Here is a 19,692-nt window from a genome sequence, read left to right as displayed (position 1 = left end):
AATGTATGAAACACAGAATATCCGCTTTTGGCTGCTGGTGTGTGAAAACCTTGTAACTACAATTTTGGTGATTTTCATGTTTTCACTTCAGTTGAAGGATTGCATGGTCTTCAATGGTTTCTCTGACCTCTTGAGTTTATCAAACCCCTTCAAAACCCATTGGATAATGACAAAAACGCTTTGTATTCAAGTTAAAAACAAGACTGATTTGAACATGTTCAAATTTTACCAATAGAGAGTAAAGTAGTAAAGTAAGCTAGCTAATTAGAACAGACATTCAACAGAAAAGTCTAGTGAAGAGGTAATCACAATGCAAAATACTGTAATCATAATCCTGCTTTGTCATTTGTTGATTGGCTTGAGAAGGAGACATCTTGTGACGGCGGTCAGAGTACAGAGTTCAGGCCAGAAAGTGAGTTTTGAAAGACAGAAATCTCAGCACTTGGTGAAGTGCTGCTTTGAATCATTTGTATTGATTGATTTTTTATTTAGATCCCCATTAGCTGCTGCATTGCTGTATTGATCAGCCACCCTATCAACCCCTTGTATGTATGTTATGGTCATTTTGTGTAAATCGTACTTAATGTCCCTTTACGACCAAAGCTTGACTTTAGCTCTTCACTGTGTCCTTTGACTCTCCGTCAAAAGGACTTCTGCAGAAGGTTGTACATGTAACTGGCATGACAGTGGACTGAGATCAGCAGCAATTGTACCATGATTGAATTTAAAGGGTGAAAAAAAAATCACAACCTTGTAGCTCCACCAAGGTGCATGAATTACAACGAACCAAAGGAATGAAAAGAATTCAGCTACTTCAACAACTTGGCTACCTTAGTGGAAATATCAGAGTTTAAAACACCCTCCTCAAGTAGCAGTAACCCTGTAACCCTGACAAAGGCTACTGCTGCAGCAGAAGCATGATTGGGTTTGAAAGGAATTTTTCCTCATTGAGAGACTCAACCTCTGATGACTCAATTGTCGTCAGAGGGTTTCTTTTCTTCTCCTGTGGTATGAGGACCTAGATTGCCTTTCCCAAACTTACATGATGGTGAGCGTTGACAATCTCACCAGCTCATCTTCTGAATGCACACACAGCTTAAGTTTGAAGAAGGATCTAGAAATTAGCTGGAATCTAAGCTAAAAGCCCCAAATGCCCAGACAATAACAACTGTTTTATAGTCTAATTATTTCTGAAAGTCACAGCCACACATTTCCCAGTGCTGTGATACCATGCTGTAGCCTAATGGAGGGTTTATTGAACTTTGTGCTCCGGTACAAAACATAAACCTACAAGATGTTCTTGCTGAGAATGACCTCAAGGTGGAAGCATTCATCAAGATATTCCTGTTTTCAAGATTTAGAGGTGTTCGTTGATTTTTCTCCAAGCAAATGGAGTTTGTAATCCTTTCACAGTAATGCAGGTGTAGCCAGACTCTCTCTGAGACACACACACACACTCATCTGTATGGTTTTCTCTGATAAGGTCAGCTCACCACCATAAGCGAAGGGCTCACAACTAAAGAGTATTGCTCTTCTAGGGGTCCTGCATTCCCTCTCAAATACACATCTCAGCCTCAGCTTCATAATCTTTTGCCACAAAACATTCGCCAGTTGTTTATAGTTCGGCACATTTGCGCTTCACATGCAATCAATCCTTAGCAGTTCATTTCGAGACAAAGAGCTGCAAACATTTTCATATCAGACAGAGGGCACAGAGCAAGGTTCTTCATGATTATCATTGTAGGACGTGGGATTGAATTCACTTTCCAGGTCTGCAATACAAGGCAGCAGAATAAGAACTGGAGATTTTAGGTGATTAACAGGAATGGCACTTCCCCAATGACTTCCTGATGTGGCCTTGTGAGAAAGGGAACTGGTGAAAAGGGCACGATGCTAACAGAACATGAAAAATGACATTTGGTCGGTGCTTTTATCCATCACACCTTACGACACCATCAGCACATGCATTTTTAGCATGGGTGGCCTCAGTAGGAATTGAACCATTAACCCTGGTAGTGTTAGTGCCATGCTCTATCCATTTAGCTTTACAGGGCCACAAGGTAACAGCATGGAGGTTTCAACATGTTTCAACATGTTCTCAGGCGTAGCATCTCTAATACAAAACAGTCCACCTTTGCTGAATAGAGATCCTTAAAGTGATGCTTCTTTTAAAGTGTTTTCTAGTTTTAGTATACCTCTAAAAAAAACATGGTAGCTGTTGATGAATGCTCTGCAGAACCAAGGTGAAGTGGATCCAGGAGTTATTATTTTATATAACATCCCAGATGATTCTTTTCAAGAAGTAATTTTGGCTGTTTGCAAATATCAATACCAAGAGCAGGGGAGAAAAGCCCGAATGCGGCTGTTGACTGTGGATCCCCGGGGCATGTGATGTTGGACCTGCTTTGAAGGTGTGTGTGCTGAAAAGTAAAAATGTTCTACCACAGTGAAATATTGCTTTAAGCCTGATGCATTTCCTCTTAATACAATAATGCACAGCCTCATCCTTTTTCTTAACCTTTGTGTCTGGAGCTTTCATACCAACAGAAAGCATCAATGGCAGGCTCAAATCCCTCTATAACAGGTTCAAGGTCATTAGGGCTGCAGCTATTTCTTCGATTAATCGATTAATCATTTAGTCTATGAAATGACAAAAATGACAAATGCCCACACAAGTTACCAGAGCCCAAAGCGATGTCTTTTTTAATTAATCTGAACAGCAGCCAAAGTATTAATTTTATAATGATATGAAACGGAGAAAAGCAAGCATATCTTAGCAGTTGTGAAACTGTAACCAGCAAATGTTTGGTATGTTTACTTCATAAGTGACTAAAACGATTAATCAATAATCCAAATTATAATAGATACATTTTCTGTCTATCAACTAATCGATTAATTGACTAATCGTTTCAGCACTAAAGGTCATCTTCAGCTGTGGTCTTGAAAGCCTTCCTGCTCCCTTCAGCTGCAGAAACCCTGGCATCACACTCGCTATAGCACACACATCGTCCAGTCGTCAGTGAACTTTTGCCACCTCCTCTAGGGGCAACAGGGGCATAAAGATCCTCCTCAGCTCCTTCACCTCCATCTTCACTGTAGCCTGCAGCGGAGGCTCATCTTCAGTGTAAAGAGACCTGAGACTCTCAGCAACTGCATCTCTACAGATGGCAAGGGCACCTGCTGTGAAGTCTGTGGGTGTCTCCTCCACCTCTCATCTTGTGGAAAGGTATAGATCTGGCAGTGGATCGGGCTTGCACACTCCTCAAGGTCTTTGATCATCCGTCATGGTAGCCAACACAAATCAGCAAAAGTTAACTGACAAACTCTCTTTACCAGCAATTCTCTAACTTTGTGGCAGACTCCTAATCACAAAAATGCAATAACAAAAGGAGGGTCAGTCATTAAGTTTGAGGAGAATTGTGTTTAACTATAAGCGCAGTATTGCTTCTAATACAGTGTTATCGTGTTATACAGTCTGTTGTATAAATGTCCAAACACACTGCTTCTGCAGGTAATCTTCATTAAAAAACAGAAAGGTATCCAAAATATCTTTAAATTCAAATTCCCTCCAAAATTTTTTCCCCAAAATACTTTTTCATGATCAAAAATAAAATAATGAAAAAAATCCAGCAAATCCAAAGTACCCCAAAAAAACAGCAGTTCAAATCAAATCACGTCCCAAACCAGATGTATTTTACTGTGTAACAAGGTCATTATATATTAAAATTCCTTGCTTTAGATTGCCATGTAGGGCTTGAGAGAATAAAAGGTTTCCAAGTACCAAACCAGCTAGATATTTTGCTGTTACATTTTCAGCATTTAGTAGATTATTCAGGACAATTTACAATGAGTAAGCAGTCTGTGTCTCAAGGACTTTTCAACAGGACACACAGCTGTTGTGGGGGATTAAATCTGTGCTCTTCTGGTCAAGCGATGGTCTCTCTAGCAACTTGGCTACTCTTTCACCCTAAATATCATGTGGCGAATGTAGGCTTTGATCCCACCTCGCACATGCGAAGCACACACTCTATTATTTGAGCTAATTCCCTGTGTGTTTTTTGGCTTGGCTCCTCTTTGTTCTTCCCCGTCCTGACACACTTCACAGCCACTGTCATTCGAAACCAGTGAGGACTTCTGCTGTCACGATGCACAAGATGGCAGCTTGAAAACCTGCTCTGTCTGACCCCTGAACAATTTAACTTTTTATTTAATCAGCAATTCTATGTTTTGACCAAGGTAAATCCAACAATGCATCTTCAAGATATTGAAAAAACATGCCCAGGTGAGAATCTGAGAGAGAATAGGCTAGAAACAACAATGTTGCATATCAAGCTAGCATGTAGATAGGGAGGCTGCACACAAGAAACATCAGACATTCTTGTTGAACTAGAAAATCTTAAAAAAAGAAAAGAAGGAAGTCCGTACTGTTATGCAAGCCTCCTGTGATAAAATCCAAAAGTCCATATAGCTAGGTGTGGGGATGATGCAAAGACATTAGTTGGAGATCTTCTTTCAACATCTACAACACGAGGTGTGTGTAGACGTAGTGAGCAGGTTTCTCATAGCAAAGCCAAGAGACCTCAAAGCCCCAAAAGCCTGTGGGAGAAAAACTGAAGAAAAAAAAAAGATGAGAGGCAAATGCAGGAATGGGGTGTGACTATTGGAAGAGGAAACCCATCCCACTGACAAGCCCAGATTTAAGATCTTTCACGCTTATGATTTTTCCAATCATAAGCGACAATGAAAAGAAAAGCAGCGCACATTTACAACTGAAATTTGCAGATTTTCAGCCTCTTGTGACGCCACACATAGCGACGGCTGTCTTTGAGGAGCACAAATCTAAAGACCATACTGTATACAAAAGACTGAGAATAAGTCTCTCCCACGAATGTGATTTTTCGTGGTACCCCTGTCCTCGCAAAAATGTATTTTTCCGCAATATTTTGATACCAAAACAAACATGGAGGCCATATGACTTGCAGCCCTGCTTGCAGCAATTTTGGTTTGTGCTGCGATTTGCACAGAAAAAAGAGGGAGAAGATATTCTCGTTTCTTTTTCTTTTCCAGCTCAGCCATCATGCACATTAGATCTTGTGTTTACAATTTTTCCCCTCTTCCTTCATCTGTCACAAACTCAATTTTCATTGGCTATTGAAAATTCCCATTAAGATTTGAGTCTTTGGCGAGCGCACACCACAGGATTATGCAAAGACTAGCCCCGATAAGTTAAATCATGTTTGATTCAATTGTAACATTGCTGATTGGGATTGTACGAGAGAGATTTGAGTCTTTCACTCCCACACACGTAACGATTACAGCTGCAACTAAACAGCGCGACTAGCCTGGACTACCGTTGATCTGCCGAATCTCAGTTCGTTGCCAAATCGGGCTTGAAAAACACGTAATGTCCCTCCCATAAGGCTCTGGTGCAGCCCATTGAGCCAACAGCCACTGGGAGGCGCAACAATGGACAGCAGTCATTCATTGATTGATCTAATCTGGTAACACCATGTGCAAGTTTGCAAGCACTTCTTGTATGATTGTGTATTTATTGAAGAAAACTTAGCAATTCACTGCTTGCACTTATGGCTGCGAACTAAAGGCCTCCAACTCTGCCTCCAGACTGCAGCATTACTTTCAGAAATGCAAACTGTCAAAAAAGGACATATCTGTTGGGGGCAAAACGGCGAAACAAATAAAGAAATCATGAAAAAAGCTCATGTTATGGAATGATTTCTTGGTAGCTCAATTTAACTGGAAGCAGTAAAGATTGACTTTTGATGTTTGAACTGATCTAATTTCAGCAGCTCCTCAGTGAAATGTCCGGTATGCGCTTGAGTAGAGGGAAATTTCTGAAGGAAATTACTGTATATGTCTCATGGCTTCATGCTTTGTACTGTAATTCTTTCCCGTGGAGATCCAGTCTGTGTGAGACTTTGTTACTTGTTGATGTGTGTATCATAGCACCAGCTACACCAAGACAAGTTCTTTGTGCATGTACTCTACTAGATGAATAAATACAATTTAGATTCCCGGCAAACCAGTTAACCACTCGATCATTTTCGCACCGCCCCAGAAATACTGTCCATGACCCTGCCGCAGCTCACTACCTCAAAGGGGAAAAAAAAGTAAGTGAAAGATAAGAAGGGGGAGAGGGGCTTTGAAACGCGAGTAGGGTTACTGCAGAGATGGGAGGTTGTGACAGGATTGTGTGGTGATCCTCGTCCTGTCAAGCCCACTAATGTCGAGGTAATGCCACCGGCAGGCTGCAGTAAGACGGTGATAATGAAAAACACCGGGGAAGACAATATCAAATGGCTCCTCTACATCCCACGGTGGAGATTAGTCGACACAAAAGTAGGGTGGCATAGGCAGAGGAAGCAGAGGCAGGCTTTAGTACTGCTGATTGAGTCTCTTGTCAAGAGCTCCGTGTCTGCAGCATGAAGTTACTGTGACTGACATCCTTTATGCAGTCTGTTTCCGACAAAAACACACTCTGTTGGCCATATGAGTTTGCATTCCCTCAAAATGTCTTTTCTATAGGTATTGCATGTTTGCCGTCTGCCTCAAGATAAATACCGCTGAATTTTATCTATGAAATAGGTTATTCCTATGCCCTAGCACCACTCAGTTTGTATTCAAGAGCATTTACTGTACTTTTTCCCATGGCTCGAAGCAAGAAAAAAAGAATGATTGTGTCCCTCCCCATTAACTGTGATGCCAGACTGCTGCATAGCTCCATAGAGAATTAAGTGGAAACAGTGATTTCCTGTGGATAAAGTGTACCTTATCTGGTTTGACAGTGATAGCAGGCACTAGTACTTATCAGCACACCAAAAATGTAGTTATTTTTTCCTTTTTTAAATAACTCAGTGATTTTTGTTGAACTACTTGGATTATATATGATTGCTTTGCTTGGCATGCCATGTCTATTTGCTGAAAATGTTGCTTTTAAAGGGCTTGAACCTATTCAAGCAAAAACACATGGCAATGAATTAATGACCACAATTTATTGGGCCTTTAACGCAGTGAGGCAGTGAACACCCTAGAGCTACTCGCTACTACTTAATTCGCTTGAACCCAAGCTCTTCCCAGAACAAAGAGCCCAGCAAACGTGCTGAAGTGATGGTGGACAGCATGAAAAAAGTCCAGGGCGGTCCTTTACGCTGCACTGTTTGTAGTAGAGCTTATTATTTATGACCGATCCCACCAGGTCCTTATGGATTTGGGTTGAGTTGGGCTAGGTTTCTCACTTAATCAATCTCACTGGGGTGAGTTTAGACTAGTTTTATGGCACCCTGACTGCAGTGCAGTTAACTTTGCATGCCAGAGAGGCATATCATTGACCTCTTTTCATAAAACTATAGCCAAGTATTTCAGCCAAGCCTAGTTTTTACTATGGTACAACTTGGGTCATACCATAATACCATGCTATAATAATTGAGAACCACTGTACAAATGTGATTTGATGCATAACAATACCATGGCATGAGTGCTGTTTTACCAAACCCTAACCCTAACCCGGAAATAAGAGTTAGTACCATAGTATAAATAATACCACATTTACATTTAAACTCCACACTTAAAAAGCACTTAAAATGCTAGATTCACGAAAAGCATGGAGAGCGCTAAAAACTTGAAAGGGTTTTCGAGTGATGAAGAGTTACCATGCTAGTTAGCGTCAGCATGCAAGCTAGCCAGCAAGGTTAGCTTTTGCTAAAAACATTCCGGGGTAGGCCTATATACTTTTGTAATTGCACAGCCATGAGAGGGTGCACATGAGCACAAATCAAGCACAAATCACAGACTATAGCTTTAAGCAGAACAGGCACAGATCCTGTACAGACCCACGGCGCGTGTTCAATTCTATGCTCTAAGCACTGCGACACCATTAAATTACCTAATTCCACTAACGTTACTTAAATACCACAAGGTAACGTTAAAGCCACCTACCGTTAAAGTCTGTAGGGCAGCGAAGACGAGTTACTGTCTGCAAATCCCCGTTACTGACTGTGGAATGTTAAGTTTCACTTTTGTTTTCACACCGGGAGACTCTGTGGATTGAGTTCAGTGCTGCTGGTCTGCTGTCTGTACAAATTACAGACATGACATGATGCACACATCAGGCACATTAGAGATCGATTTAGATCCATTTCTATACAGTGAGACATTTTTGATTTTGTGCCTCTGTATGGGAAACACTGCATCTCACAGTCAAAGACGCCCTCTTGAGGCCATCTGATGAAGCGCATCATCTCACTAAGCATTACCTGACTGACTGACTGACTGCCTGACCTGAATTTGCCTCATGATGCCCTCGGCTGCGCCGTGGGAAAAAGAAGTTGACAAAACTGGTGTGCCAAGCACCAATGATCATACAATGCTCAAAATCACTTAGGCCACAAATTTTGCTCAATTTATCACTTAGTTAAACAGCAACCAAATCCCTTGAAGCCTGTCTGCCTGTTTTATATAGCAAACCACAGCCATGTGACTCACTGTATGTAGGAGTGATCCATTTCCCTGAACTGGGTGGTGTACCTAATAAACTGGTGCTCAAGTGTAAACATAGCCTACGTTGCACAGAGAGATTTTCTCCATCCTGAATTTATGTATTACCTCTATCATCTCTCTCACACGCGCTCATGTATTGTCAGTAATTAAACACATTCACAAACAGGGATGCATCTCTCCCTTGCCTCTGTCATTATTCAGTGAGTTCATGTAACTGAATGTACTTTGGAAATGTCTCATTTAAAGACCGCTGGTGATTCATGCAGGAAAATGTGGAAAAAATAGGTTATGCTTGAATCTGGATTGCAGAATTTCTGTTTTCCTTTTCTTTCTTCTGTCCATTTCTCTCCTTCTTGACCCTCCTTGCTCATTCTCTTCCTTATTTAACTTCATTTGCTCATTCCCTTCCACCGCCTCTTTTCTTTGCTTCATTTCCTCCTGCTTCCTTTTAGTCTCATTGTCTCTTCATCCTTTCTCCAATTCCTTATATCTTTCTCCTTCCATCCAAACCTCCTAATCTCCCTTCAATCTCTCTTCATTCCCTCTCAATTGAATTCATTTCTCTCAATTGAATTCCCTGCTTTACGTTTCCGTTTTTCTCTCACTCTGTCTTTATGTGTGTGTGTGTCTCTCTCTCTTTTTTCTCTAGTAAACTCATTGCTCCATGAGGCTAATCTTGTTAGCACCAAATGCACCATGTTCCGCTAGCTTGTCTTAATTGCTGTTGTGTTATTAATGAGTGGGGAGTGGGGAAATCACTCTTAATTAGCTTGTCTCATTCGGCAGGCATCTCGAGTGAAGCGGCGGCGGCGGCGGCGGCGCACAGGCACAAACACACAGGGGATAATTAAAGCACTTCACTTGTCGGAGTATTTATCTAAACCAAAGAGCAACAAGCCGTTCCCGCAATTAGCCTTGTCATTCATTAGCAGCAGAGTGCCATTGATTTGAGTGTTTAGTTGTCATTTTGCCACCGCTGCCACTCATTTCATTCATGTCAGCCCCTGTTGAAGTACAAGTGTGCTTAACTTATTTGGGTGGCAAGGTCATGGCACGGCCTCGTTGCACACTTGTTTGCTTGTGTTTTGCTGTGTCATTGAGATGCTGCTTCATGTATTGGGCGTAATCACATAATGATTTTTACCTCATATTCCACTGGTAAATACCATCAATCAGTGGAATATGAGGCAAAAATCATTCATGATTTCTCTTTAAATTTAGGACCAACTTGCTGTAGAGAGCAATTTTACTTCAGTTCAACTTGTTTCAACTTTGCCTGTTTAAATTTGTTTGGTATATCACAGTGTAATGTAAACAATGTATTAGCAATGGGGAAGATGCTATGAATTGACAGGTAGCTGCTTAAAATACATTTTTAAAATACATTTGTGGAGCCTAATACAATATCTCACAGCACTTCACATCCTGATATAATTATTCTCTGTACTGCTGGTGCATCTCATGAGATAGACACTTAAACTTAACAATATTGTTGGAAACTTGAACTAAACTGAATTCATTTAGTCTTCCTTCAGCTGAGCTGATACAAATGGACATGATTTCCTTTGGATCAACAGACACTAACAGGTAAGACACTAGACATGGGCTCACATGTCATTGCTAAACAGAGACGAATAAATGAGATGATGAGATGAGATGAAACTTTAATGATCCCCATGGGGAAATTGCAGTTGCATAAGCATGCAAACCTCACAGACTTAAAATCATTCCAATTTCCATTATGCTACTCTAAATTAAAAACAAGTCAAACAAAAACTTCTGAAGTATTCTGCTACTTGTCTGTACGAGTGCAAATTGGTTATATTAATGCTTTACACTGAGCTAATACAACGTCCATTTCCCCTTTTCAAAATGTCAGCTTTACTGTAAGCTCAGCTATGTGATTGACAGCTTGACACTGTGTTTTCAGCCCTCAACATACAGAAATTCAATGTGAGCTCGGCAGCTCTCTTCTGAAGCATCTACCTTTCACAGTGGGGAATATAAAAGAACTCTGTAATTATGCGTGTTTGGTGGGAGTGCCTGCATGTGCCTGTGTGTGTCTGTGTGTCCGTGTGTGTGTGTGTGTGTGTGTGAGTGTGTGTGTGCACCCGTGTCTTTGTCGTTGTGTGGCCCTGACATGTTCTTGAATGAAGAGAGACCAATGACAGTGCATTAAGACAAATTTAATTTGCACCTAGAGCAAAGTGAGATGATGTAGAAAACCCTTATGGGGCAAGACTAATTGCTGCCTGGAGGTGTGTGTGTACACGTGTGTGCGGGTGTGAATGTGCGTGCATGTGTGTGTGTGTGTGTGTGCCTGTCTTTCTGCCAGCGTAAACACTTTAGTGAATATTTAATGCACGTATTTATCTGCGTGTGTCTGTCAGTGTGTGATAACAGAATGTCAGCAAAGACAGAGGAGTTAATGAGGCCTTTTTTGTCACCATGAGTGGAATGAGCAAGGTGCCCACAGCTCTGTGGATTTGTGTAATCACGACTGTCATTTGGATCTGTGCAGCATGACTCACACCACTCCCATGTTATACATCAGGATGAATTCTCAAATCCATTGTTAGTGCAGTAAACTATTATGCATTTAATGATATTGAGAGCTGAGTTAATGGACTACACTGAGGTTTTTTGGCCCATTTGTTTCACCTTACCCATCTGACGAGAGGATTGGCAGAGCAATCAAAATCACATCTGTGTCTCCAGTAGATACTCTCTGGTGTACATGCTAATGCAATTAGTATACGGTATGTTAAGTAATTGAAGGCAACTAGTATCCAAAGTATGAAGATTTCCTTGGCTCTAAACCACTGCTGCAAACTGTACATATGGTGATGCAGTAAATCACGCTGATTTCGACACGTTGATTTACTTGCCTTGGTTTCTGTCAGTAGCAGCTTTTGTCTGGCAGCTGATAAAATGCATTTTACTACTTTTATGAAAGAGTATAAAATATGACATATTTAACAGTAATTAGACAGATTGGATTTGATAAGATAGATTGGGTTTGAATGAGCACCAGTCATTCCGTGAATCTATGCTGATGTGAATGTGTTTTCAGTTAGCAAGCTGCTACAGTACAATTGCTTCACCCCTTGTAAGAGCAATCTAACATGATGTCTCATGTTTGCATTTCCGAATAAAGCAAGGCAAAAAGTACTGTCAGGGGTAAAACTTTTTGTTCTGTATAATCTCATCTGATGTAGTATTGGAGTGTTTCCTCTGTCTCAGCGCGCTCATGTCCTCGGCAGGCAGGCTCATAAATTGGACAGCTAAGCCTTTCATAAAGTTTAATAAAGCGCTGTTGCATGGCTCAGGGGAGCTGGTATTAGTGACGAGAGCCACTGCTGCCGTTCCAGCAAATCACATCATCATAATGAGGCTGTACTATGGGAGTTAGACACCCCCCTCACCACCCACACGTCCACCCACCTCCCCTCCACCCCCTTTGTTTTCTTTATCATTCCTCTGTCACAATACGATGTCTTCACTTCACAGCATTTTCTCCTATGGGAATATGGGGATTGCGTTGTTTAAACGTCTCGGCCAGCTTGGACAGGCTAGGGTTATTTCTAATTTAGTAAAGATCACAGACGCTGTAAATGTTCCGGCGGCACGCCGTGAATGCCAACACCAGCATGATTGGCAGCTTGACGGCAGCAGCAGCATTTGCATGGCATTTAGCTGGGCGGGCGATGGCCACCCCTAACACCAAGGTGGGTAAATAAGATGACTTCTCTGTTCACACAATGCACGCACGCACAAATACACACACACGCTTATGCACTCACGCATGCAATCTCACTCCTCAACAACCCCAACCATCTTGCCCTGCCAAACCTGGAGCCACTCATAATTGTGTGGCATTTAGCCAGAGAAAAGGGACATCTAGAGTGGGAGAGTGGACCACTGGAAAAGTAGTAGCCTCCCAGCAGCATATTTTAAGCTGTTGTTTTAGAAAGATAAGGTACAGTTGCCATTTCTCTGAACTCAAAAGTGGATTTCAAATGCAAATGTAGACTGTCTGCTGGAACAGAGCTTATAAATTCAACAAATTCAACAACAAATACAATACATAAAGTATTGTTTTATTTTTTGTAAGATGGAAATGAAGTATTAGAGTTAAGCAAGAAAATTAGCCTTGCCTTGGTAATGAATAATCCTTAAGTCTAATTGGCTTGCCCTAGTGGCCCCGGTGCCCCTGGTCTTATGAAGCACTAATGCTTATTCTCCTTACTTCATACCTGCACTACATACCTGTTAAGGTTCTGTGATGGGGCCTCCTGTTGTTGCACTGGGTTACATATGTTACCTATCCTTCTCTGTCACTTTGGTTGACTTTATGTACTGTAAAGCCAGGCAGGGAGGCTTTCCATCACCCTGACGGGGCCCTTGCAGTAAAGAGAAAAATGATGGTCACAGTCCATGAGACCCCACAGAAAGCCCAGTATGTGCCATGCTGGGAGCCGTCATGTCCAGACGCTCAAATCACTGAAACACCCTTGAACAATGCCCAAGAAGTAGCCATGCCGCTAGCTGAATTTACCAAATCTCACCAGTTATTTTAACCTTCTTTGCATCACAGGGCTTCGGTAATAACCTCTACGATCCAATGAGACAAGTCCTGTTTAGACAGTTGCTTGCCCTGGACAGGACTAGCAAAGCAGACAAACAGCTGGTTGCATAAGCTCAAAGCTGGCACAGGGCAGAGTGCATGGAGCCTCCTTTATTCAGTGGAGGCAAAGGGTGGAGGGAAAAAAGCCTCTGGGTCAAAAGCCAAAGCCTCATAGGAAAGACTAGGTACTAAAGGAACATATGCTGGGCTCGGGTGCAAAGTGACCTTAAACCTCTCTGGAGCAAAAGAAGAATAAGAGGGGCGAACTAACACTGCATACAAATTGCCTATCCTTCTGGCTGATAAGAGTGCTTTATTTTCCATGAATAGAAAGTGCGATACACTACATACACCAAATGCATATTTTACTGTATGTATTCTTGTTCTGGCCCATGTTTGAGTGAAACTGGGAAAACAGGAAAATTTAAATTTCACTTTATATGTTGACATGTTTTTACATCTGTCTCAGGCCAAAGGTGAATAGTTGACCAAATTTCCTAAGACAGTTCAGTTGGCATCTGTTTCCTTTTTGGAAAAACAGATAAAAACAAAATGTCTGTTGACTTGGAGCATTAGCCACTGCCAGTTTTCTCTTCTGGACAATATCAGTCATTTATTTTGATCGCTGGTGTGCAGAGGAAAATGATGTGGAAAATTGTGTACATGAATGTTTCGGACATGTTTCGGACCTGTGTTTTGATTTGTTGGTGATAGTGAACTAATTTAGACCTAGGTGACGTTTCCTTTGGAGGTAGGACCTCACCCTATCTTTGTTTCCGAAGGTCTGCATGAATATTTAACTTCTCAAATATAAAAACAGTCTTAAATGTTTCTGAAGTGTGATGTAGTTGTGAGTAGTTCCCTCGGTAATTCAATGGTTTCTGCTCCCTTTCCCTCTCCCACATGAGCAATGAATTTTCTATTTAAAGTTAAAATAATCCTTCATAAGATACAGGGCGTAAAGACTACACAACACTATCAAAAATGGTTCTCAATGTCATATCAAATAAGCATTTATGATTCTATAAAGGACTTGCTGAATATGCAAGATAAACAGCAGACACAATTATTGTGATGTTGGAATGTACAGTGGAAAATGAAGCCTAGATAAGCTTTACAACATTTTTGCATTGTGCCTTTCCTTTGCTTTACATGTTGCCATATAATCATATATATATATATAGTCGTATGCCTTATTATTAACTTATTACTATCCCATATCCCACAACTCCAGTGATCTAAATTTCTGTGTTTTCTGTGTGTTTTTTTCTGCACAGCTTTGTGTTTTATGAATCCCATAACCTTTAAAGGAACCCATATTTGTTTTTTCATTTTCGCCAGTTGTACATCACATATGATGATTTATGTGTTGAAACACATAAATACATCCTTTTGTATAATTTGTATGTTGCATGACATGGACAGGACCATGAAGTATTGAAGTCAATAGGATAATTTCAACATATTTCATGTCACAAAGCTGTCACAACTGCTTTTCAGTGTGGGCATTATTATTATTATTATTATTATTATTATTGGTAGTGTAGTAGTAGTAGTAGTGGTGGTGGTGGTGGTAGTAATAGCAATAGTAATAACAGTAGTAATATTAATCATTGGTAATTATTATTATCATTATAGCAATTAGTTGGGGTTCCCATTTCATTTCTCACTGCTATATAAGTAGCCTGGATCCCTATAAATAAATCCCTATGTATACTTTAACATGCACTTCTCCTCTACTCCTAGAGGAGGTGATCTGTTCAGGCGTCATATTAACCTCTCAAAGTCATCATATTTCTAATCTTTCATTCAGCCGCAGTGCCACACACTCACATTTACACACCGTCCCTCAACTTTTATTCACCTGAAATAATTCTGAAATGACATTACCAGTGACAGCCAGGCAATAACAAAAGTACAAAAACTTCTTTGGAAAACAATAAATCAATAAGCCTCGCCAACATATCCTGTTACATTGCCGACTCCTTGACACCTGAAGCTCATTAAACACAGCCTAACGTCAACTTAGAAGAGGAGAGTACACAGACGCCCGCCTTTTCACAGCCTATCACAATAAGAGGTACTGAGCAAGCCTGATATATTGTATATACTAGAAATAAATATGATTGTCCTTTAATCTGATTTTATTATACTGGGGACTCCCGCTGGCAAATCTACTGAGGGACGATAGCCTGTAATCTTATTGCAGGGGGGCACAGTGTGTTTCATATCCCCTTCTTGATGGTGTTTTATCATGTCAGGACTATTATTGTTCCTATTGGTATGTGTGTATCGGCATTTATATGCGCTGGTGTATATAACGTAATAAATCGCGTTGCTTTATTGCACATTCTTGAGTGTCTGTCTCTGTTTGTATATGTATGTGTCTGTGTGTGTGTGTGTGTGTGTGTGCACGTACACCTGCGTATCCAGAAGTCCCTCCTGCTCGGTTGTGGGTGCTAATTTTCCCCCTCAGCGTGCCGGGCTGCTGCGGGGGTTCTGCTCTGTTTATGAACCAGGCATATTGACCTAATTTGTGGCCTTGGCGCTCTCTCTCTCTCCAGCTCTCCCTCTCTCTCTCTTTGTCTGCCTGCCAGGCCATATTGTGAGCCTGCTTGGCTGCAGGAGCGGGCGCACTCAGACTGAACTAAACGCCACACGCATCATTGAGCGGCATTACCAACCTCTCCCCACTCATCACTCTCACTGGGTGCTGCAGGTGTGTGCGTGCGTGCGTGCGTGTGTGTGTGTGTGTGTGTGTGTGTCTGGGTGTGTGTATGTGCATGTGTACAGGGGTACGTTAACTAGAAGGTCTAATAAATCAACCTGTCTGTCCACAACCTCCTCCTCCCCTCCTTTGCTCTTACCTATTCCCCCATTACTCTGTTCTCTTCTTCCCTCCTCCCCACTCACTCATCTCTCTCTCGCTTGCTCTCTCTCTCTCTCTCTCTTTCTCTCTGTCTCTCTCTCTCCATCTCTCTCCTTTATGTCCTGTAATTCTTCTTATAAAGCACAGGGGGTGGTGGTGGAGGCATTACCTGCTTCCTGATAAATCACTGTCTGGGAGCAGAGCAGAGTAACATAGCGTATGGCCATCTGCAGATCAATTTACTGCCGTGTGTGTGCATGTGTGTGTGCGTGTGTGTGCATGTGTGTGTGCATGTGCATGTGCACATTCTGGCAACACATACTTCCAGTGATTGCACACTTTTGTAAGGGTGTGTATTTGACTGCGTATGTAGGCTACACGTGTTTCAGGTATACCTATTCGTGATAGCATATTATGTACAGTGTGCGTGCGTGTGTGTGTGTGTGTGCACGCATCGAAAGTGAATGCAGTATCTGGCCAGTACTGATCTCCCTGTCCTGCTGAATGGTGGCTGATTGAGACACATGGACTGCCTTTGTGCCCTGATCTAGTTGCCATTGATTACCTATCAGGGTTTTTGATTGCATCCTGGAAGTAATTCTTTTAAATAGGCCCTAATGGCCTCCAATCTGGGCTGATGACGACCTCAGAAAGTCCAATCGCAGATCCATTTAGGCCCTTTCAGACCCTTTTATACACTCTGAAACTCTCGCTCTTTGCTCACTCCCCCATCCCCCCACCCCCACCCACCCACCCACTCACACACCCACCCTCCCACCCCTTTGCCCTATGTCAGATCCCTATGTGCTCTCTTACTAGCATGCATAAGCACAGTGACAATGAAATCTGCCTCAAACTTCGGAGATCGTTAATAGCGTGGACCAGGACTTGGTAAAAAATGTATAACAGAGAAGCTGTTGATGGGTGTGGGTGAGCTAAGTAATAGAGAATGACAGTGAAAAAGAGAGAGGAAGGACGAGAGAGAGAGAGAAAGACAGCGTAATCCTGCCATTAACTGAAAGGGATGAGGTAAATGGGCAGAGTCAGGGTTTGAGATATGCAAAAAAAGAGAGGAGAAATAAGGTGAGGGAGAAAGGAGAGGTGAGACAAATCTGTTAGGGGTAAGAAAGAGAGAGAAAGGAAGAGAGAAAGGCTGGTTGTCAGTGTGTCAGGCTGTGTTATTAGTCTGAGGGCTGGATGGAGGGATGAGGAGGAGGAGGAGAGGGGGGGGCTGCAGCAGACAGGAAGAGGGCTCGCCGTCTAATCCTCCAATTTTCTTACATTACTGCTCCCCCTCCCTCTCTCCACCCCCCTCCTCCCACTGCCAGGCCTGTCGGCAAATGAAACTGGAGATAGCGGCGGCTTCACAGAGACTGACTGAAGCAGTGAAACACACACACACACACACACACACACAGAGAGAAAGAGAGAGAGACAGAGACCTCCTGCACCTCTAACAATGTCAATGTACCTAGAATACCCTGGTGGCTTGGTCATCTATTGCACTGTGCTGGAAAACATTCTGCCAACTGTGTAGGATCAAAGCCGAACTCGTGCTAATGCCGTCACAAACCTTCCTGTACTTCTGTCAGTGATCAAATAAATCACAGGGATACCAGCAGAGCGATGTAAAGGCACCGATTAGAACGACGCGCGCAGAAAATGCAGCTGCCTCGTTGTGGAAGCAGCCCCCGAGCGTGATCAATACCTTCCTGCTGATGAGGAGAAAACCTGATGACAGAATATTAAATTAAAGAGATTGTTTTACGCTTGGAATGTATTAACGGCTCACTTAGCAGAATTATGTAGCGATGATGATAAACAAGGTTCTCTTGCCAGCAATGTTATCTGTTAATATGCTGAACCGTGTTTATTTACTGACAGATTTTTTCCCCCACTATTGGTTCCTTTTATTGCAGCCACAGATTCAGAGACGTACCTGCTTGGCCTTGCCTTGATTTGACGAATGTCTGCTGTTGATTAAATCTGGGCTTTGGAATTGGGAATGAAGCTGGGCTTTTAGGGGAATTAAACTCCACAAAAAAAATCGGAGTAATGTTCCTACAATTTACAGTCGATTCCCTAACACTAATAGCAATCACATTGCCCCCTCTGATCTTCCAAGAGTGCAAGGCATTGCCCTTGAGAATATTTTTTCTGGGATAAAGGCAACGTTATCTACTGACTGATACTGAAAACACACATGACACCTAACATCCCCAAAACATGAAGTCCTGTCTCCATTTTCCACCCTTTCTAGTGATAGTGACAAACCCACATGGACTGAGTCTTAACCTTTCCTGCTGATCCTTTTGTTTCGACTTCCCAGCAAACAAGCTTACTTGATTTTATCGACCCCATCATAAAATTTTATCCATTTCTTAATTCCCCCTCCTCACAGTCCTGTGATTTCCATATCCCCGCCCTCTTGATTGATTTGCATTCCAATCACTTCCCATTGGGCGAGGCAGAACCCTGACTGAGTGGGACTAATTTGCCATGCTAATGAGACGGCTCCGACAAACAGAGCCAGCTGGAGACCAGAGTAAATGATCCTGTCATCAGTCAAGAACACAAACATGGCTAACAGCTAATTAGCTTGCGGCAGTTTGTAGAGGTGACATTCTATCTGATCTGTGCCGCGGCGAGGAAGAAAAAAAAGGAGGGGGAACAATAAAGGAGATGGGGAGGGGATGAGGATAGGGGGGGAGAAAGGGAGGGGACTTTGGCATGATGATGAATTTGGCTGTTTGTTTTCCCAAACACACCCTTGTGGTGTGTGACGCACACACACACACTCACACATACAGTACACGCACACACACGCACACACAAACACACACCACCACCACCACCACCACCACAGCACATCTATAACTTCCCTGTTGCCTTTGCGTTGCACTGTGCGATGAGGATAAGAGGGTTTATGGGCCATCAGAATGAGGGAGAAAATATGCTAAGCAGACAATCAGAGGTGTACCCCCTGGTGTTTAACAGCCAATCAGGGCTGTCCCAGTGTGTCACTAGCCAGCAGGAGGCAGAATTAGTCCTGGTTAGCATCCAGAGCCCCGCCGAGTGGCTGATTAGTCTTTTAGACTGAAGAGGAGACAGAATGTTAAGGTCCGCCTGCTTATTCTAGCCTCTTCTGCACACCAGACAAAGGCAAGGACTTTTTATGTTTAAAAGAAAGTTAGCAACCTCATTGTGGATACAGCTGCACTGTACTAAACTACTAGTACTGATCACTGAATAATCACATTTGTCAGTGTTACTGTTTTTTTTTAGTGTCATGATGGAACAAACAAGGGTGAGGTTAGCAAAGATTTACAGTCCATCACATTAATGCAGTATAGTAAAATGTAACTATATACAAGTTCCAATTTTCTCTTTCACTTTGCGCAGTTAACTTTTGAAAAATTATGAAGAAATTGGGCCACTGCAGTGCTAACAAAATCTAGATGCATGATGCCAGTTAAGTCATGTTGTAGCTCTAGTAAGCTTGCTGCATTATTTAGGCCTTCATGATTTTTTTTTTCAGTCTCTCTCGTTGTCATCATCTGCTCTTCCCTGGTAATTAATTGTTCTTCATCTAGCTCAGTCTCGCTATTCCACAGGCAGTGTCTCGGTCTTGGTCTCGGTCTGTCTGTCGTTTGGTTGCTCTGTGCTATTTCGGTGTTATCAA

This window comes from Centroberyx gerrardi, chromosome 8 (assembly GCF_048128805.1).
Source record: "Centroberyx gerrardi isolate f3 chromosome 8, fCenGer3.hap1.cur.20231027, whole genome shotgun sequence".
In the NCBI taxonomy this organism is placed as follows: Eukaryota; Metazoa; Chordata; class Actinopteri; order Beryciformes; family Berycidae; genus Centroberyx; species Centroberyx gerrardi.
This window is presented reverse-complemented; position numbering follows the sequence as displayed.